The sequence below is a fragment of the Zea mays genome, chromosome 8, assembly GCF_902167145.1.
Source record: "Zea mays cultivar B73 chromosome 8, Zm-B73-REFERENCE-NAM-5.0, whole genome shotgun sequence".
Taxonomy (NCBI): Eukaryota; Viridiplantae; Streptophyta; class Magnoliopsida; order Poales; family Poaceae; genus Zea; species Zea mays.
The window spans coordinates 104363336-104385475 of record NC_050103.1 but is presented as its reverse complement, the minus strand read 5'-3'; the positions used below and the strand labels follow the sequence as shown (position 1 = coordinate 104385475).

At 45.2% G+C, this 22140-nt stretch overlaps 1 long non-coding RNA gene and 1 pseudogene across 1 annotated transcript; both read right to left on the bottom strand.

Annotated features, from left to right (window-relative positions):
* Positions 1-1606: 1606 nt before the first annotated feature.
* LOC103637148 (cell division protein FtsZ homolog 1, chloroplastic-like) lies at positions 1607-2982 on the bottom strand (annotated as a pseudogene).
* A 1721-nt stretch (positions 2983-4703) lies between these two features.
* Positions 4704-5426, bottom strand: LOC103635631 (uncharacterized). Its single transcript, XR_557526.4, has 4 exons — positions 5323-5426; positions 5068-5195; positions 4901-4987; positions 4704-4744 (listed from the first exon to the last, which is right to left on the bottom strand). It is a non-coding gene; the product is annotated as an uncharacterized lncRNA (long non-coding RNA).
* Positions 5427-22140: the final 16714 nt, after the last annotated feature.

Below are 22140 nucleotides of genomic sequence, written 5' to 3'. Positions count from 1 at the left end.
TAAGTATAGTTATACCTCTGCCTTGGCAAAGATCGGTTTTCGAATGATGTGATTGCAATTACAAGAGTCTGTGAACAGTAAAGGAATATTGTTCACTATTTATAGGCACAGGACACAGCCTGTAAGGAATTACAATTATGCCCCTCATAAAAGTTTACAACGTTGACTCAGACCTTTATGGACTAAAAGGTCATTCTATCTTTAAGTCGGTTTGTAATACCGAAGCTTCATGAAGAGGAACCTTCGGCCATCTCATACAAACAGCTTCAGCCGAAAGCCGCTTCTTCCTAGAAGACCTTCGGCGACGAAGCATAGACCCAACAGGGCCGAACTGTACATGTAACACTGGAACAGGGAGAATCACTCACTGTGCACCTGCGGCCTTGAACAGTTGGCTAGTTGGATCCGTGCGCCGGCGGCCAGCGGGTCACTGTGCACTGCGGACAGTGACAGTCGTACAGCGACAGCCGGCAGCCGGCGGCCGGAGCCTTGGGACAGCCGAACAAGGAGGAGAGGCCGGCGCCCGGCGCGATACTGTGGCCACCGCGGCGTGGAGTGGAGCTGGCCGAGCCGCCGGCAAGGGGTGGATGGCACGGCAGCGGCGGATCCGTGCGACCGTGCCCGTGGAGGCGTGGGCCGGTGACCGGTGGATGTGATGGCGCAGGCCGCTCGCCGGATCTGTGGAGCGTATCGGCAATGGACCGGAGGGTGGAGCCGCGGAGGCCGAGTGCGGAGGCGCCGATGGCGGCAAGAGGCGGACACGCGCTGCAGGAGTGCAGATTGAGGGAGCCGGACGTTGGGAGGTGGAGAAGGGATACTGGGCACGGGCGCGCCGACTACGAACGCCTGGGATAGGGCCAGCTAGGGCGAGCTTTTCGCCTACTCAACCAGCTGCAAAATAGGCTTGACTCGGTTTGATATCTATTATTACTAGCTACACCTTAATAAATAACTAGATGAGTGCCCGTGCGTTGCAACGGAACCACTACATTGCAACCATTAGTACCAAACAGACTTTTTATATGATAGTTTGGTATCCATATATATATATATATATATATATTAACCTTGTTTAAATGGGTGTTGTGGCAATCATTTTTAAGTAGCAATATACCATGAAGCACTGGTGCCATACAACAATAACAGCTGAATGTTATTGTTTAGAAGCAATATACTCTATGCTAGACGTTTAACAATACAGTTGGAGCAATATGCACTCATGTTCTGTTGAATTCAACACAGGGTTGTTGGCATGTTGCACTAATAAAAGCAATCTAAGATTTTCTACAACAGTTCAATGTTGAGTTGTTGAACACTTCTCTCAGCCTCATCGTTCTGATCCTAAATAACACAAAGCAATGATACATATAATGAAACTTTATACCATTGTCGAACACTAATCCAAACTAAAAATCTCTAGATAGCCAAAGATCACCTTGGGACTACCCTCAACATGCTAAATACCAAATCTAATGCATTATGAGTCACGGTTCACCAAATGAACTCTTTAGGAGAAGAGTCTTCATGATCAAACAAAAGCAGGGACCAGTTGAACCACAACAGCACCTTAGGCGAGGGTTGATGCTTTCTCTTTGGAGTCCGCTATTCATGCTCCCTTTGGATCCGCCAAAAGGGATTTCTAGGACTGTGGAAATTCTGTTGCAATGATTGTACACATACCTCACCAGTGTAACGGTCATAAAAAATAGCACAAAAAATTATGTTTGTAGATAGGCTAGCCAGGCTTGTCACAATCTACAAAAGGTGAATACATATGGCCAAAACTATCTATTGGATTCTTCTATTTGAGATATCCAACGTTTCCTAACTTCTCTTAAAACACCATTCAATAACCAATAAAGAATTTATAAGGAATCATACACACACCTCGGACATCTTGTATTCTTGTTCACTTCCTGTAAAGTGATGTCCTTCCCACCAGTAATATCGTACACAACGTGAGAGTAGCTGCCTCTATGGATGATCCAATCAAAGGAGCAAGCATTGCCTACTCAACAGCTTCTTGGGCCCAATTTTTGCTGGAAGAAATACCAACACCGGGCATGGAAGTTCTAGATTTTTCATGACAACTTTTACATCAGCAAAATCAGATTGGTGAGGCCTGATATCAATAATGTTCACTCATAAGGTACATGATCACAATTCATAGATATGTTAGAACCGGAAAGGGGAGAAACCACACACTGTGATGATGTCTGATATTCCTTGAAATGCATCTTGCAAGGGCATGTTTTCATCGACAACATCTAATAACTTATCATTTGGAATAATAGTAAGTGTGTCTACCCTCTTTTCCAAACATGCAGATAGAAATTCAAAAGTAATAATAGTGAAATGCATTCCTAGTTTCCCACTGGGGGGAAATATTCATAATACGACACATGTTTTGAAATGTTTCACAATGTAAACATCCCTCCTCAAGGCACTACAACCAAATAGTTATATATTGTTTTGGGCATCAACCATGCAGAAAAGCAGGAAAAAAATGATGAGATGAACTACATGCGATGCTACATTTTTGACCTATCACTTTATATATGATAATCAGTAAAATGTGGTTGGGTGTAATTGTTACAATTACAAACTAATGCTTCCATCGAGCAAAAGGAAAGACACATAATGAGATATGACATTTTGAATTCTAATTGAGGAGTGAAGGTCTCAGATACTTGCCTGTAGAGAGTGCTTATGACCCTTGAAACTGAATGAATAGGTGAAAACACCAACATTATGATAACCAGCTTCCTTTGATATCTAGGCAACAACCAGAGCAGCACCAGATCCAATATCCCCTCCTATCCCAATTGTTATGAAGACAAGATCTACATCCCTCAGGCCAATGTCTATGGCTTCTCTTGATTCCTCAGCAGCCTACTCTCCTAAATTTGTATTTCCACCAGTAATTGTGCATGAGTAAAAAAGTGCGTCGTGAAATACTATCCCTTTGCGCATAAAGTACATATAGACTTAGACAAATATCATGCTTGTAAAAGTTGAAATATTTTCATATGCGCATAAAGTACACGGATAAAATAGCATCGTAAATGCAGAATTTGTCAAAAAAAAGAAAAATAAATGTTGCCTACCTTTATGATGCATCTGCTCTCTAACGCGCCAAACACGACATCGCGCAACGTGCTGACGAGGAACTTGAGCGGGGAGGAGGTCTGGACCTTGAAGACGACCTTGAAAATGGTTAATAATAAGAAAGCTATAAACATACTCCACTCGATAACTTATCATACTCGACGGCATGCAACCTTGAGCTCAGTTAGGGTAGAATATTTTGCTCTTGGGTAGGCTGTAACAGCGTGATGGCTGTTGCCTAGGCGAGCAGTATCAGGGTGGGCCATTTAGTTTTGTGTTTCATTCTGAATGTTACGTACTAAACTCTAATTTTGTTACTATCAATGAAATTCAGTTTTGCCAGTGTGGGAAAAAAAGGAAGGTACCATATATGAGAAGTCGCAAAAAAATGCAGCTTAAACTACTGAAAGCACAATGTGCACTAACATAAACCAAGATAGTACAATTTGACAGTGCACAATATGCAAAGACAACAGAATCACATTTTAAATACACTGTCACATTTGAAGACCCTGCAGACATATCATCAATCCATTATTAAGCCAATTAAGAGATAAAGCAATCAGAAAAAAGAACAATTCTAGGAGATCAGTTTGCACAAAAGAAAAATGAACATAGGTATTTCATTCACTTAAGGATAAGTCCACATTTCTTGTCAAAACAAAATAGTATTTGGGGAACAAAAAAGGGGAGCAAAGCAAATAATCGATTGAACATATGAAATTTGACAGACACAAATAAAGCTTTTCCATTAAAAATGAATAGAAAATGCTATAAAAGATACTGAATCTAAATAAACCGCTTGATTGATAACATGTGTGACAATAAAAAATAATGTATTAATACCTGCTCAAATAATCCTTTAGGTAGGAAAGTCAGAATGCTGTACTTTGTAGTCGACACAGAATTTCCCTGAGACGTACGAATAAAGCATGAAAAAGAATGTTAGACGTGGAACTAATATTAGATGGCAACAGTGAAAAGGAAAAGTAATATCCTGCTGATTTACTCTGTAGAATTGACAGCTTTCTTGGAGATTGCATCATATCATAAAATAAAATAAAAAGAAACAGATCAGTCATCATTGTCAAACAAACTACTACCTCCATTCAAAATTATAAGATGTTTAAACTTTTCTAGATACATTGTTTTTACTGTGTAACTACTAACTGGACATAGTACAAATCTAAGTGCATAGCATCAAATAACAAAGTTGGATGTTTCGACTATCAGCATCAAATAACTCTATAATCAATAACTGGTACAAACCAAAAATAGAAGGGGGATGTCATTAGTGTGATGCACTCATGCACCAAAGTTCTTGCAAATACACTTAAATATACTACAGCTACAACACTTGCATAGCAAGAGAAGGGGGGAAATACTGTTAGTACCAATAGGACCCATTCAAATACAAACTGCAATGGCAAAGGGGTGAGATCAAACAAGTTTCAGAACAACTTCATGTGTTTATGTTCCAGACGTTGAGAGTCTCGTTATGGATGGAGAAGGCAGAGAGCAGCACCTGTAGAAGCGGCCACTCGCAGCGGTAGTGGCGGTGGATGTACTCGTTGTCCCGGAGGTAAGCCGGCAGCGTCTGGTACTCCACCAGCCCGCACCACTTCCTCTTTCACAACTGAAACCAGACAGTCAAGTACGATACAAGCAGTCAAAACTTCAAGTGATTCACTAAATTATCTTCACAAATTGATAGAGTTCTCTTTCATGTCCGTGGAACCAGGGCAGACCCAACTAAGCTCTGCATGAGAAAAAAACTATTGGCTTTATTCACCTCTCTGTAGTCCTTTCATTCACCTCTTTCTAGTAACATGTTCAGTCCTTTAGAACTGCTGAAGATACATTGGGTTACACCTACAAACTGAACCCAAATGGATGTTACACTAAAGCCAGCTTTTAAATATATCCTTTTCTTTCTTGTATGAAGGAAAAAATACATACCTTATCGACTCTTATGAGAGTTGTCAACAAGAGAGCATCTGCTCTGTAAATTGATTGCTGCATAAAAAGCGCTACCTGCTTAGAATACCATCACAGTTGTCCAGAGCCTCATAAAGGTTTGTGACAGCCTAAAAATTTTAGAATAAAATAGAAGAACTGGTCAAAGACCATAGATTGTTGTTCTAAATAGGAAGAAGAACTGCCACCACCATTACACCAGTAGCAAGCAGGTGGATAGGAAGGAGTTGTGTTTACCTTTAGGACCTGCTGTCAGGTCTTGTCTGTTTTTGGGAGGCGAGGGCTGAAGGGAGCAGGAAGACGCCCAACAGAGGAGGGAAGCAGCGATGAGGAATAGAAGAAGAAATAGAGGTAGTAGATACACCAGGCAAGCCAAGGGAATGAAGGAAGAAAGGCTAGGCCAGGAGGTGGCAGGTGAGGTGAAGCAAAAGGAGGCCTCTAGTGGCCAGCCGGCGCCGAACCGCTCCCTCTCAAGATACGACGGCTGGGGGCGCAGCGACGAGGACCCTAGCGCACATGATAACCATCTAGTGCTCCCCTTCTTGTTCCGCGAGCGCGAGCTTCAACATGATGGGCCGGGTGTAGTGGTCGGACCGGCGGAGGAGGTGAGCGAGGCGAGGATGCGGGGCTGTCGGTGGATGGATGGAGGGATGGAGCGCGGGAGGGCGGCGGGGCTGCCGGCGAGATGCGGGGTGGGGTGCGACCACGGGCGAATGTGGGCGGATGCGGAGGCGCAGCAGAACCATGTGGGTGTGGACGCCTACCGTAGTAACATAAGGAAGGGAAGGGCATGCTTACATGTAGCACAAGTTATATGTTAGAGACTACAGAGCATCTGCAGTGAACTTGTTGTCATCTCGTAGCACATGGTAATGCGTAGGATGGCTTGTTCCCTGCAATTCCACGAGCAGCTATAATCTTCAGATTTCTCATTTGGGGGAAAATGTCTGAATTAGTTGTAACATGCTACACACATACCTTGGCCCCAGCATGGCCGCACAGGAAGAAATCAAATTCTGTTGGGTGGCAGATATTATTATCAACTATGGTGCCTGCAAATTCCATAAACGTTTCATCAAAAGCATTGTAAAAATAACAGCAAATGCGCCTGCATCCCTAACCAGCTCGAATATTCCCACTCTTGTCCGCATATTGGCGATCCTTTGGTTTGTTGGGGAAGAGCCTTGTGTGGTGCCTCTTCTGCACCACTACGAAGGTGATCTTTGGCTTCTCATTGTAAAGAGTTGTCCATGCCTGAAGAAAGTATAAATGTTATACTAACTGAGGGAACAACACTTGATGTCTCAAATTGTTTCTACCTTCTCTATCTCATGGATTTCTTGCTCCAGCACTTGTTTGAATTGGCCCTCACTTACGCCATCCCTAACGGTGAAAGAGGGAGTCAATTACCATTGCATGTCAGTCAGAAAAGTTTGGAGGAAGATACTACTAACCTGTAGAAGATCAGCTGCTTGGGTCTCTGCTTAGACCGTTCCACGAATGCAAGTAGGAGTTCCCTAAAAATATTTTGCAAATTAAGGAACTCTCTCAATCGGGTATGGGGTGCCATTTGAATTTCAGAGATGGTGATGATGATCGTACTTGACAATGTTTTCCAGCCCATCGATGAGCTCTTGACGGTGACCTTGTGCACGGATAATGCCATTATAGTTAGCCACCTAGGGCCAGTCTTGGGAGGCAACAACCTACAAGGAACCACCAGGCATAAAGTGTTATTGTAATAAGATGGTACTATCCGTATTGTAAACGGAAAAAGAGCTTAAAGAAGCAATGGACGGGGAAGTATCATCTAGAGCAGCAGGGTGAGTGACATCAGCACCAAATATAATTGTTGGTTCAGTCGAAAAAAACAATAAGCTTTCTTCATGATTAGCAAATTCTAAGTTCCTTCCTCCAAACTACAGAGAGAGTGAATATATTAGTACCAATGTTGCTCAACAAATTCTGTGAAGAGATATCTGCAGCCATCAGTCAGCAAACATATATAGGTAAAAAACACTCTTACCTTTGTCTCACCAGCTGTTCTCTCGCCTCGTGGAGTTGTTTCCTCATGACGGCCTCATCATCAAGTACTGAAAAAGTAGAAAAAATCAAATCAAAATTAGCACGATCTACCCCAATGTCATTACAACCACTTAATCCCTAAAGCATAGTAAGAACCGAATGCAAAATTAAATAGCAACCGACCAGCTACGCAACCATGGCTTTCGCTTCCTCGAATGCCAAGCAGAGCCTCTACCCGGATGTGGACCAGTCCCACCCTGATCTCAACACCCCTTTCTTCTCCGCACCCACCACCTCCACCGGCGCCGCCACGGGCAACTCCCTCTACCCCACCGTCGACCCCAACGAGCTCGCACAGAACCTCTTCCCCGAGACGGTCGAAGAGGACGCGGCACAAACTCAGATGACACAAATGCTATAGCATATACAGATGACTTCTTGTCATGCTAAGGATTTAATGATTGCAAACTCTTCTAAGTTCCTACAAAACCAGTAACAACATAGATTACAAGGGATGCGTCTGCTTATATGTAAGATCTAGAAACATCTTGTTGCTCCCATAGGATACCCTTCTGTTTGGTGTAGTTCTATTTGCAAGATTAAAAGTATGTGTAGAAGCCCATTGACCAAAATTAGGATTCAGGACACATCAAAACTCAGTGCAAGCAAAAGCATAGGGTATTCCATATGAGTGTTTAAGGTACGTCATTCCATCCTATTATTTAATTTCTTTCTCAGGCAAAGCAAGAGCCTTATAATTACCTCCTTGAGCATCACTGAGAGATCAAGCCTAATAATTGATGGATCAAGATGCCATAAAAGCAACCTACTACAAATAAAAGATATGACTAAATTAGTATATTATAGAGAGCAAATGTTTAAAAGTCCAAGCAGTAACAACACAAATACACTCTTTGCTTAATATGTAGCAAAGAGCCAGCTCCATCGGTGTGAGGCATCCTGTTTCCGTGAGAACCCTCTTTGCATTTGTGATGGAACATGGAACACTGTTTTCTTGATACAAACGTACTAAATAAGGAGAGGTTACCTTGATGCTGGAAGGAGAGAGGCGGATGGTCTGACCGACGCCGCTAAGAGCACACTGCACAAACTCGGAGCCAAGTATGGTTCGTGAGCACGAGCCCACTTTCCTCATGCCATCCTCTAAGGAGAACGTGGGACCCAACCCGAGAAGGATCACGCGCTGGGCGACCGGAACCACCTCTCACCGGGGGGGACACATTGGGATGGGTGGGGGCCTTACCACGTGCGGCGGACGGAGGTCGCCGAGGCCTGCCAATGGGCACGACGACGGGGTGACAAGGACCGGCGGCGAGGGTTAGGGTTTGAGAGCAGTCAAGTGCAGAAGGACGGACGGGCGGTGGGGGGAGCTAGGTCTGAACCGAATAGGGCCATGAGACGGCGGAGGATCTCCTCTGCAAACACGCACGGTGGGATGGGCAGGAACTTACCTCGCGCGGCGGCAGACGGTGATTTGGGCTTGGGAGTCGCTCATCTCGCCCGACAGCCGCCTCCCCTCTCCTTCCTTTCTCCTTCCTCCCACGCAACCGGTGCTGTGGGGCGGGGCGCGGTGATTTGGGCTTGGGGGGCGGAGGGAGAGCCGGAGAGGGAGGGAGCACCGGCCAGGCCAGAGGGCGAGGGGGAGCGGCGGCTCGCGCGGAGGAGGGTGTATGGTGTAGGAGGCGGCGGGAAGAGTGTAGAGGCAAACCTAGGGTGCTCGCACGGTTGGACGATCGGGTGGGGGCGGGGCGATGCGTGGGGGGTGAGAGTGCACGCATCGAACGGCTGAGAGACTCTAGAGTGTATTGGACGGTTGGGATCGTCAGAAGGCAGAACAAGCAGAGGCAGCCTACCCCTTAGAGCCTTAATAGGTAGTATAGATAGTAAATTAGTAGTATAAAAATATGAAACAAATAATTATAATATGACATTATGAGCAGCCTAGCTCGTTGCCCCAATAAACCTGAAAACTAGGCTTGCAAGCTTTGAACTTTTTTTCTAGCCCTACCCGATCAACGGCTTCGGTGGCTTAGGGCCGGGTGGTCGACGGCTTGTTGGAGGGAGCTCGGAACTAGCCAAGCAGGCGACGATAAGGCTAGGGCGGGGCGACCGAGGGCTTGCTGGCCTAGCGTCGGTCGCTTGCTATGGCGTGTGGCCATGTGGAGCGATGGATGCCGAATCCCGCGGATGAGCATCAGGATTGGGAGTCTGTACTGAGGTGGGAGGGTGCCTCCTGGTGGCTGGCGTGGGGTGGGAGTGAGAGCGATGGCTTGATGGGCCATTCTGTTGAATCCTCATGGGCTAAAAAATATTGACTAAATTCGGATATCTACAGGGTCCGTGGGTGAAAGGTTGTTGCCACATGAACCCCACCAGCGAGAGACGACAGGCAACACGAGGAGTCGGGAGGCCTCCGGGGACGGCTGGTGGGCCCCGGTCCCTCGATCAACGGTCCAGATCCTAGCGTATGGCCTAGCTTCAAGGTTCACTTGGCATGTCACCTAACCAATACCCGATCATGAGGGTGTCGACATGCTCCAAATTGGTTTCCTATGTACACAAACACATACAAACATCAGTCTGAGTCGTGTTCGGCTCCCCGAGTCATATCGGTTGTAAGAAGCCGATCGTTCCCCCGGGCTCGCATTGGGTCCACGTGCCAACTACGCACAAAACAGATGGCTCTCGAGACCCCGCTTCGTTCTCACCATGCAGATCCAAACCACTACGGTTAAGTTTCACAGCACAGTCAGAACAACATGCACGTAGTTCGGCCTAGCAAGCATGATAGACATCTAAGCTTAGAGGGCAAGTAGTAAATCCTTTAGAGGGCAAGTCTTTTTGCTTTCTATATGTTTTAATTTCTTTCTTTTCGGTGTTTGATTCCAAAGGGGGATAAGTTTTAGGGACCAAAGCAACTCAAAATATATCAAACACTAAACACCACCCAATTTCAAAAAATTAAAATCTTGATCTTACAAGTGGTTTTGGTTCTACAAATATCTTTGGTCTAAAATAAGAAGTATGTGGGTTATGGAGTTAGGGGGAGATTTAAGTCTATAATATCACATTGTGCGGACATTCATGCATCCTAGCAAGTAGATTGCATATTTTCAACAAAATGTTTGTTATATTTGCTTGCTTTGGTTGTGTTGTCATCAATCACTAAAAAGGGGGAGATTGTAAGAAAAATGGACCGCGCCTCATTTGGCTAAGTGATTTTGGTGTTTGATGATCAATATAACCTTGTGGACTAATATTTCCTAAGTGTTTGTGTGTTGTAGTTCATAGGATGCGAAGTGGATTGGACTGAGGCTCTGAGGATGGAACACCTCAAAGAAGACATTATAAGACCTATAGAATACAATACAAAGTCATATTGAAGACACATTATACATGCTAAGAGTCCAACATATCAAGAAGTAGAAGTGGGATGCAAAGCCACAAAACAAAAGTGAAGTTGACAAAGTTGAGAGGAAGGGCTGAATGAATTAGAAGTGTTTCACAAAATCAAATCTACTCAAAATGGCATGGCTTCAACCCTAAGATGTAGAGAATTTTATAAGCTTTCCAAAAATTCCAAGATCATCAAAATCGAAGTTTGGAGCTAAAAGTTATGCACACAATACAAAGTTGGAATTGCTGAAAAAACTGCAGCAGCATAGGGGTTGTTCACCGGACTGTCCAGTGTGCCAAATTTGCTCAAAATGGTATGGCTTAAACTCTAGGATGTATAGAATTTCATAAGCTTTCCAAAAAAGTATAAGATCATCGAAATTGGAGTTCGGAGCTAAAAGTTATGGCCAAAATACGACAAGTAAGCATGGGTTGTCCGGTGTACAGCGGACTGTCCGGTGCACCAATGTCCGGTGCGCCATCTTTGGAAGCTACAACAGCTACCTTTAACGGCTAGTACACGTGGCATGTCCGATGCACCATTGGACAGTCCGGTGCACCTGTCCGGTGCGCCGCAGAAAGCTGCAGAACTGCTTTTCAACGACTATATTTGAGTTGGGGCCTATATATACTTCACCCAACCGGCCATTTGGAGGTGTGGGAGCCGAAGCAACATACCAACACATGTTATTAATATTTCCAAATGCTCAAACACCCAAGTTCTTAATAGAATCACTCAGTGATTAGCGTAGGTGCTTTGCAAAGTGCTTAGGTTAGTTACACCGCTTATGTGTTTGCTCTAGATTGTTCCTAGTAAGTTGAGTGAGTTTAGAAAAACCCACAAAACCTCTCGGCTCTTGTGTGAGCCATTGTTATATTGTATCGAGTTGGACAAGAGTCTTGCAAGACCGTGACAACCGAGTTTGTGTCATAACCGCCACCGTGTACCGGAAGGAACGAGGCCCACAGCGTTTTGGCCGGAAGCTCGATAGTGGAGACGGTGAGGAGCGTTCGAGAGGAGCCAGAAGCGGAGCACCACTTGCACGTGGGGAAGGCCAGCGACTCTTTACGGAGTTACTCGACCGAGGTGCTTGGCCCTCGCGTGGGCTACCCCTTGCTTAGGGGCACCTAAAAGGGAAATGGGCTTAAAACATTTCCTATAATCAATTTTGGTGTTTGATTTCCATCACAAACCACGTGGACTAACTAGTTTGCCTAGATGTCATGTATCTCAGGTGCATAAGGTTCAACATAAACCAAGAAAGAAATAAAGTTGGGAACTCAATCAAGTTTGGAGCAAAGACTAGAAATGGTGCTGCCAGTGGCGCACCGGACACTGTCCAGTGCCTAGGTCAAGCACAAACGAGAACTAGCCACTCTCGGGCTTCTCAGGGAGCCACTCCGCTATAATTCACTGGATTGTCCGGTGTGCACTGGACATGTCCGGTGAGCCAGCGGAGCAACGGTCAGATGAGCCAACAGTTGACTACAAAAGGTGAACAGTGCACAGTCAGAAGTCAGAGCAGGAAGTCAGAACGCACCGGACATGTCTGGTGTGCCATCGGACTATCCGGTGCAGCTAGAAGACAAAGGACTTCAACGGTCAACCACTCCAAACCCCAACGGGCAGCTGACATGGCACGCACCGGACACGGAACGGTGCCATGTCTGGTGCACCACTGGACTGTCCGGTGCGCCATCGACAGCAACGACTAGAATAGTGGATGGGGCTATAAATACCCCCAACCACCTCCATTCAAGCCATCCAAGTTTCCTGAACTTCACATTCATTGCAAGAGCAAAAGAGTACACTCCAAGACACATTCAATAGATCAAATCCTCTCCAAGCCTCCAAATCAACTCAATTCCTTAGTGACTTAAGAGAGGGTGTTTTGTGTTCTTTTGTTGCTCTTGTTGCTTGGATTGCTTTCTCCTTCTCATTCTTATTTATCTAAGTGCTTTGTAAAGCTAGCAAGAGACACCTAAGTGTGTGGTGATCCTTGCGGGGTCTTAGTGACCCAAGTGATTAAGGGGAAACACTCAACCGGTCTATGTGATTGATTGAGAGAGGGAAAGGGTTAGGATAGACCCGGCCTTTGTGGCCTCCTCAATGGGGACTAGGTTCTTTGGAACCGAACCTCGGTAAACAAATCATCGTGTTCATTTGTGTTGATCGCCACTCGATTTGTTTATCCCCTCTCTAAAGTTCCCTTGCTCATATTAATTTGAGTTTTCTCCCAAGGTTATCCGCATTGATTGAGCAACTCACAACAAGGAGAACTATATTCCACACTCTGAATTATTTCTAACACTAATCCCGGACATAGTGCGTGTTCAAAGTTTGTAATTTTTAGGTTTCGCCTATTCACCCCCCCCCCTTTAGGCGACTTTCAGGTCTCCCAAGGACAACTCGGAGGTGGTGCTCATGTTCTTCTCGGTTCTTAGAGTAGATGAGAATGTCGTCAATAAAGACCATGACAAACTTATATAACTCCTCCATGAACACCTTGTTCATGAGGTTCATGAAGAAGTCAGGTGTGTTGGTTAGGTCGAATGGCATTACTGTGAATTCATACTAGTCATATTGGGTAACAAATGCATATTTCTAGATATCTCCTTCTTTGATTCTCAACTGATGGTACCCTGATCTTAGATCAATCTTCGAGAAATACTTGGCTCCCTGGAGTTGATAAAAAAGGTCAACAATCCAAGGTAACGGATACTTGTTCTTGATCATGACTTTGTTTAAGGACCGGTAATCGATACACATCCTCATGCTTCCATCTTTCTTGGAGACAAACAGGACTGGGCTCCCCAAGGTGATGAGCTAGGGCCAATGAATCCTTTCTGCTGAAGTTCTGCGATTTGCGACTTCAATTCTACCAACTCTATAGGTGCCATGCAATACGGTCTCTTTACGATCGGTGTTGTTCCTGGAAGGGGATCAATGTAGAACTCTACTTCTCTTCTGTAAACGCATCCATGAATTCTTCCACCACGGATATGCTTTCTGCTGCTAGACTGAATATCATCGGGTCTTGAGCTGTCGGTCGGGCTTGACAAGAAACTGACTTCCCTTGATGATCGGTGAGAAGGATTGTCTTGTTTGCACAACCTATGATGTCATTGTGCCGGGACAACTAATCTGTTCCAAGGATTACATCGATTCATTGCGATGGTATCACTACTAGGTCTGCCAAGAACACTACCCCACTTAAAAGAATCCTGATTTAGGAGCGCTTGAGGTGGCATAGAAGGTCTAACCCTAGGGTCCGGGTGATTAAGGGGATTTCTAACTGTGCAGTTGGAATGCCATGCTTTTCCACAAAACTAGTGGCTATGAAAGAATGAGATGCTCCAAAATCAATAAGTACTACGGTAGGGGTAAATTCTACCAAGAACTCACCGAGTACTACTCTAGGTGCTACTGAGCTTCCTGGGCGTCAATGTGGTTCACCCGAGCCCGGTTATGGAAATGTTGCTTGCTCACCTGGCTGTTGGAGGAAGGTGCCTTGGAGGCTAGTGCTGAGACATTCTTGGGGCCATTCAACGAGTTGGAGAAGGCAGATGTTGCTGGCTTTAGTCGTGGGCAGTTGTTCTTGAAGTGACTGGGGTCACCACGGTGCTAACAAGCATTGGCTGGAGGTTGACTGCTTGCTACAAACTAAGTGCAAAAAGAGCTCTAACTTGGCTAGTCGAAACACTATGGGGTGGACCTTGCTGGCTTGTTGAAGTTTTGCCCTTTGGGAGGAAACCCAAAGGAACGGGTCCTCTGGTGCCTTTTCTGCTATTGAGACTAGAGAATTTGAAACTTCCTCTTGAGGTGACCTCTTTCTTCTTCTCTAGCTCTTTCCACTTGGATGGCTTTGTTCGAGAGATGAGAGAAGTTGTGAAAGTCTTGTCTGGCTAGAATAGTCTTGAGATCTAGCCTTAATCCTTTTAGGAAACAACCCATCTTCATGACCTTTGTACTCACATCCTCCAGTGCATAGCGAGCAAGCTCTATGAACTTGTGGATGTACTCACTAACAGCTCGCCGTCCTTGAGTCAGGTCACATAATTCCTCTTCCTTGAGTTGGACGATTCCTGCGGGCACGTGATGCTCGCAGATGGTGGCTTCAAACTATGACCATGTGGCATTTCCTACAGCAGCACTGAAGCTATCCCACCAGGATAAGGCCATCCTAGAGAGTTGGTGGGCAGCAAGCTGAACATTTGGGGCATTTGATAGCTTCCAGCTTCCTTTTGACTGTGCGCAACCAATCATCAGCATCGAGCGGGTTGCTTGATCGTGCGAACATGGGAGTTTTGAACCTTAGGAACTCTCCCATCCTGTCCTGGGGTCTTCCTCCATTCAGATGCTGGTTTTCTAGGCATCTAGTGAGGACTTCAATGAGTCGGGTTTGGTTGGCTAGAACTTGGGCCAGGTCTAGTGGCATTTCTGGAAGTGCAGGGAGGTGGGTCTCGCTCCCTTCCCCCATGTCCTCTCCTTCGTTGCCTAGGGGGGTCTTTGCCCCATTCCCTGAGGCTGCAGGCATGGTTCTATCCGAAGCCATCTGCCAGAGGAGAAAAGGGTGCACATGTCATTTTTTGAACAACCATTTTATTTTATTCATCAAACATGTTCATTACAAGCATGACAAAAACCACAAATTACACTACACTTGAGTGTCACCCACTAAAGCATCCCAAACTCCTTAAGGATCTTATCAAGGCTAGCTAAGGACACTTCCTCGACATTGAAAAGGTTATCTAGCCCTAGAGTGGGCAACGGCGATGGGGACTCCTCCTCGACAGTCTGGCATCCCTGATTCTAGAAGTGCTTCCGAACCCTCTTGACGGGGGCGAACCTCTTCAGCTTTCTGGCATAGTCCTTCAGGCTCCTGTATGCCTCACGTGTGTTGGCGTCATCACACTCTGCCATCTCGAGGCTGTTTTGGAGAGTGGCATTCTCTTCCTTCAGTTCCTTGATCTGGTGCTCCACGTTTTCTACCTGGGAGTTTAGGTGGGTGCAATGGGAGAAAAGGTCATCAAAGTGGGTGTCAAGGGTGTGGAGATATCTAGCCATGTAGATTACGATGGGTCATGCTCAATATGCTCTCTCCTTGACAAAGCTTGGAGTCTTTTCCTCCAAGTGGGGTTATTTTTGTTGGTTGGTGGGAAGTAGCGAAGGGGTGTCTGGGCGACTTCTTTGTTGTAGTTTTGGTATAGCTGGCGAAGAGCTTTTAGGGTGACATTTTGGCATATGTCTTGGAAGCGTTGTATAGTGGCAGTGATTTGGAAAGGTGGGTGGTTTGGGTAGCTTTGGCTTTCCCGAGGTAGACCACCATGGAGCATTTCTCAACTCCATTCTCCTGGTACTCCTTCTAGACATACTTCGGCTTCTTGCGAACTCCCACGTGAAGCGCACAACTCTGAAGAAGATAAGAGAACCCTTCTACATCCGAGCAATAGGACGTATTAATGACAAATGCACCCTCCATCTGTTAGTCAAGAGAAGAAGAGTTTTGTTAATATTAGGGAAAAGAAGGGAAGACTCTTCTAAGAAGTTAATTTTTTTTAGAAAAGCTTTTTAGGTCAGGGCTGCGATCTACGACCACTCCTATGGCTCTGATACCACCTGAAGTGTCCCGATCCTTTAGGACTCAAATGTGATACAATTACTAGTCCCAGGAGACTAGTAACCACATTTATTGCATTATATAGAACATAGTCTTACACAATAATTATTACAATACCAAAAGCAAGCTCTATAGAGCTTAGGAAAATAGCGGAGCGAGAACCACCCCGAGCAACATGTAGACTAGGTGCAGATGCAGCCCCTTCTGGTCGAACAGAGCAAAAAAGAAGTCTTCAGTCGTTGAAAACATATAAAAAGCTAGGTGAATACTTACGTATTCTGCAAGCCCATCCTAGCCAGCAAAAAGAGAGGGACATATACGGTACATGCTTGGTATGGTGGATGTAATGCCTAGAATTGGTAGAAGGAAAATAATAATAATAATAAAGTAAATAAACAAATATATTTATTATAGTGGTTTGGAAATCCTTGAAACCTTGGATTGAAAAAATATAGAAATTTTAAAATGGAAAGAGAAATAAGAAAAGAGAAGGAAATAGAAATGGAAAAGAATATACATTATAAATAAATATATATAATAATAAAACCATTTATTCATGTTGGTATTCTTTTGTGCATTTAGTCGATATGTGAAACTCACACAAAAAAATGAATTCATATACTAAGCTTTGAAATTGAGAAAAAAAATCAAAACAAAATAAATAAAAGGAGAAAATAAAACTGGCAGAACCGACCTGGGCCGAATTACCCCTCTTAGCCCAACTCCAGTCAACTCCCGCGACCCATCATCTACCCTCACGCCAGCCGGTGCCGACAGGCGGGCCCGGTTTGGCAGTCTCTCACTCTCAGCGCGGCCGCGGTACTGACGGGCGGACCTAGCCGGTCATCCACTCAACCCGTCACGATCTCATTTCTCTATCTGGCGGGTAAGACCACCTCGTCAGATCTCCCTTCAACAGAATGTGTGCTCCTCGCCATCACAACCAACCGTGGAATCCGCGCGGTGGACCTCCCGCAACCGTCGCGCGACCTGGCCAGCTCGCCCTCCACAAATATAAAACCCAGTGCCATGCCCCTCTCGTCTCCCACGTGGCCACGACCGATCCATCGCCCTAGAAAACGGAACACCGGGGGTCCGCCATTGTCAGGATGCGCCACGATGCCATCTCCCGCCTCGGGTGCTCGCCTCTTATCGCATCCGCGTCCTCCCCCACCCTGTCGCCGCGGACAGCGATGACGTGGGACCCCTGCGCGACCTCTTCGTGCTATCCCGCGACCCCGGAGCGCAAGAATCAGTCGTCGCCCCGGGTGCGCGTTGGGGGGTTCCATGGGGAGCCACCGCTGTCGCCGTTCCTCGCCTCTGTCGACGGCCGGAATCCATGGAATTGATGCGGAACTTCGACTGGACACGGGGAAGCTATCCCGACCGCCAATTTGATGAACGGCCAGTCGGAACTCGGGCAATGGCTCACCGGAGGAGTGGCGTCCGTCGTGGGCCGCGTTCCATCGTGGGCGTTCGTCTCCGCGCCTGAATCCGTGGTAAGGAACCTAAAACTGGGTCCGCCTCCGTCTTCTCTTCGCGTTGCTCACTTCTGGTAGGAAAAATAGGGCTCTGGGGCGCCGGGCATGCTACTCACCAGCGGGAACCGCCGCACGGACTTTGGGCACCACCGAGCTCAGCCACCAGGGAAGAAGACAGCTCAAATGCCGTCGATCGACTCTCGGACGACCCAGATTAGATCCTAGGATAACCCTTCGTAGTGATTAAATCCAAGCCTTCAGTCGGGGATCGTGTGGATCTGGTTAGGTCTGGGGGTCGATGGCGTTTCAGCCATTGGATCGTGATCCCGCGATCTGTATTACGTACCGGTTTGCATAGAGCGGTGATCTAATATGAGCCTTCCATCTCAGATCCGACGACTGTTGTCGTCCGATACCCCTTCACCCAGGGTCATTTGCATAAGAGTCCTCGGGGTTTTGAAAAATAAACCCACCGTCCAGTGCGTAGGAAGCTGAGTCTTGGAGTCTTTTGCACCTGCGCCCCTGTGCTTTTCGGTAATAATGCGCACGACCCAGGGATCAGAGGAAGTAGATAAGTAATTATAGAAATTGATTTTTAATACAAAAATAAATCCAGAAACTTGTATAAATCATATTAAATCCATTTTAGCTCCAAATTGATCCAATCCAGTTGCAATAATTTTTTTTAATATCGTTCATCATCTAGTACCTTTATTTAACCATGAAACTTGAATTAAAATTATTCATTTGAATTACTCTAATCTAGGTACCAAATAATTTCAGAAAATCATAATTAATTCATTTTAACTCTGTTATAATCCGTTCAAGTTGCGTTAGCGTCGCATAAATATTTACTACGCAGTAACAACATTGATTATACCATGTCGCATGCTTTTATAGTTAGATATTTATTTATCCTATGTCTACTAGATTAACTTTTCTAAACCAAAGCTAACATATCCATAATTATAATTTGATTAAAATATTATATCTAGTCAAGTTATAATTAAGATTAATGTTGGGAAAATTATTATGGAATATTCTCTCATATGGTAAATACTAATCAATTTATAATATAGTTTAATATTTAAATCACATAGGTCTTCTATAAATCATAAACTCTGTAACCATGACTCTGATCTTACTAGTTCTCGATCCCACGATCTCGTAGCAACGCGTAGATTATTATATAGTTTGTTCTTATGTTTGATGTGATGTTAATTTTGTCTATACCATGTTTATTTGTATTGCTACATCTAGCAGTTAGGTCACGAGTCACCTGAAGATCACCCTAGTACCTGGAATCTCAAGTCCCAGGCAAGTTGTGCCCTTGATCACATATATTTACCCAATAATGCTCTTTATAATAATTTATTCATGCATAGGTTTAATTTTGATGGGACCCAATAGGTCACCCTAGTCTGATTATGTTTTACCTTGTTTACCCCTGAATCATTTGGATAGATTTTCTATTGCTCTATATGATTTTGGGATTAATACTACATTATGTCCATGTTCCAATTATTCTGTTATTTTATTTATGTTCATGTCAAGATCATTATATTTTTTAATTGTAATATGAAACTTAACTTGAGAAACATGTGCCACCACAAAGGTGGAATGGGACGCCCTTGACTGACTAATTAGGAAAACTAGTGGAAGACTACCTTACCCGAAAGGGGCAAGGGCAGTAGGGGAGTAGGCATACAGGGAGATTCTCGGGTTGATTTTGCTGCGATGGCGGTCAGACGAGGGATTCTTGCAATTGCTCTTCCCAGAAATTGTAGCGGGTTTTCGGAAGCTAGTGGAACTTTATAAAGGCATCGTAGTGGATCCCTAGCCATTCACCTCGGTAGTGTCTAAGGGTCTATCTAACCCTGGTGACATGGGATACACGACTTGTGGGTACAGGGTACAACCTCTGTAGAGTGTAAAACTGGTATACTAGCCGAGCTCACGGTCATGAGCAGCTCAGGACTCTCGCGTGATTAAATTATGGAACTAAATTCAATTTGTCATTTGCATTGCATGGGATTTATTATTAATTTTGTTCTATTATTATTATGGTTTGATATCTACTTATACCTAGTAATTGCTAATAAAATTTTGACCAACTTTAAAAGCAATGCTCAACTCTAACCATCCTCTTTGGTAAGCCTTATACTTCACATGAGCTCCCACCTTTGGCGAGTTCATGCACATTATTCCCCACAACTTGTTGAGCGATGAACGTGTGTGAGCTCACTCTTGCTGTCTCACACCCTCCACAGGTCAAGAACATGTACCACATGATGAGACGCATGGAGGATGTTGCGATGTGTTCGTGAGAGGTCTAGGCCGTCGTCTCCCAGTCAACTTCGGGTTGCTGGATCGTTGTCTCCTTTCGATGTAATTATTTATTTATTTTGTTCAGAACTCCTATTGCATAATAAAGTTGTGACATTCGTTTCTGTACCACTATTCATCATATGTGTGAGACTTGGTCCCAGCACACCTGGTGTTTATGTTTGCGCTCGGGTCTCTAAAACCCGGGTGTGACAGAAGTGGTATCAGAGGAATGTTGACTGTAGGACGAAACCTAGATAGAACTGGACAAATAATACTGTCGAAGAGGAAATCTCCGGCAGGGTGGCGGAATGCACCCGCCCTAAATCCTAAGATGAGAAGAGGCCTAAGCGTTTTGCCTGTTATGTGGAAACGAGAAGAACACAAGAACACACAAGGATTTAGAGTGGTTCGGGCCGCCGGAGCGTAATACAATACTCCACTGTGTGATGTATTGAGCTTGAGAGCTTGTATGAACTTGTGAGTTTGAGTGAGTGTGTGAGCCTAAGTTGAGTCTGAGTGTGTCTGCCTTGTAACGCCGTGTGCCCTCCCTTTTATAGCTCAAGGGGGCACGTACAAGGATGCTGAGCCCTGACATGTGGGCCCAGGGGCAAAAAAGGAGGGAATACATATGAAAGTATTTAATGCCAGTGTTGCCCAGAAGATCTCCGAGCGCCATCATCTCCGTAGCGCCTTCAGTGTTGATATGTCGTGCGCGAGTGATGATGGGTGCAATGTATGTCGTAGCATAGGCGTACTGCCTACCAACGGAATAGACAGGCACGCCGCCTGCAGGATGGCCTGGTCGCCGCCAGCCAGCGGAGTGGACAGGGCACAATAAATGCTGAGGCGGCACATCGTCTGTTAGTGGAATGGGCAGGGCACATTAAATGCTGAGGCGGCACATCGCCTGTCAGGCGGCGCGTCTTATCCGCAATAAATGCAGAGGACACGCGGCCCAGAAGCCTTACGTCAGGCTCCGCCCGTTGGCTTACGTCACGGGCAGCCGACCATGCGGCAGCATCAGGTCTCCGCCTGAGTGGGGAGCGAAAGCGTACGCAATATGGTCTGGACATGTGTCGGCTCCGGACCCCCTCCTGACCTTGATCAAGGCCTGGGTATTCTTTGTCCCGGTATCCCGGGACCTTGCTGTGAGTGGCCCGGACCCTGCACAGGGGGGTCCGGGCACGCCCGTGGAGGTTCTAGACCTTACCCGGAGGTCCGGTCCGTATGTACAGGGGTCCGACACTTTCCCATGGGGGTCCGGACCCACTGTTGATATCTTGGAGGATATCGTCTTCTCCGGCCACGTGGCGGCCCCAGAGCCGTCCGCGTGGTGGGGTCGGGCGTTGTTTGCCACGCGACTAGAGATAGCCGCATGGACTCCGCGCCTTCATACTGTAGTAAGGGGTACCCCTGTTTCAGGGTACCAACAAATACTTACTTAACTTTGCTACTCTGATCCTTTCTAAATTCTTCTTAATCTTTTCTCATCTATTTCCGCTTTACTTTGATTATTCATACCTTTTCCTTCTAAAGACAAACGTGGAATTCACACTTTGAAATCCTATGCCTAAAGTGACTTTTAGGAATAAGAGACCTACTCTTAGGAAAAAAACTATTTTTTATAGGTATCTATACGCTTAAGTGTTTGTTCTTATGATACTTGTTTGATTTAGATCTTTGATTGAGTGTGATGGGTTGTGGAGTAATGTCCACAATTGCATATGCATATACACCTAGACATAAGGGAAAATATTTATAAAATAGACAAAATAGAATACTCCCTATTAAAAATATATCTAGTCTAATAGATCCATCTTATCTTAAAAGACTCTCTCTTATCTCAATAGATTCATCTTATCTTGAAAGATTCATCTTATCCTAACCACCCTACTTATCTCATCCTAAAGTAACAACCATGATCTAATTAATGAGATCTTATCTAGTCTATCTAGTCGTAACAATCTAACCTAGATCTGGTCTACTGTGATAAATCTAACCTAACGAAGGCTAAAGTGTAGCTAATCTAATGTAAGTTGCTTAACAAGAAGGATAATACTGATAAAATGGAATTGACTCTACTCCTATAAAATATGCTCTTAACTTAATTCACTTTGCACTAAATCAAGAACTACATACCAACTCAGCCTCGTGCAACTATCTTAACCATCCGATGGTTGCAT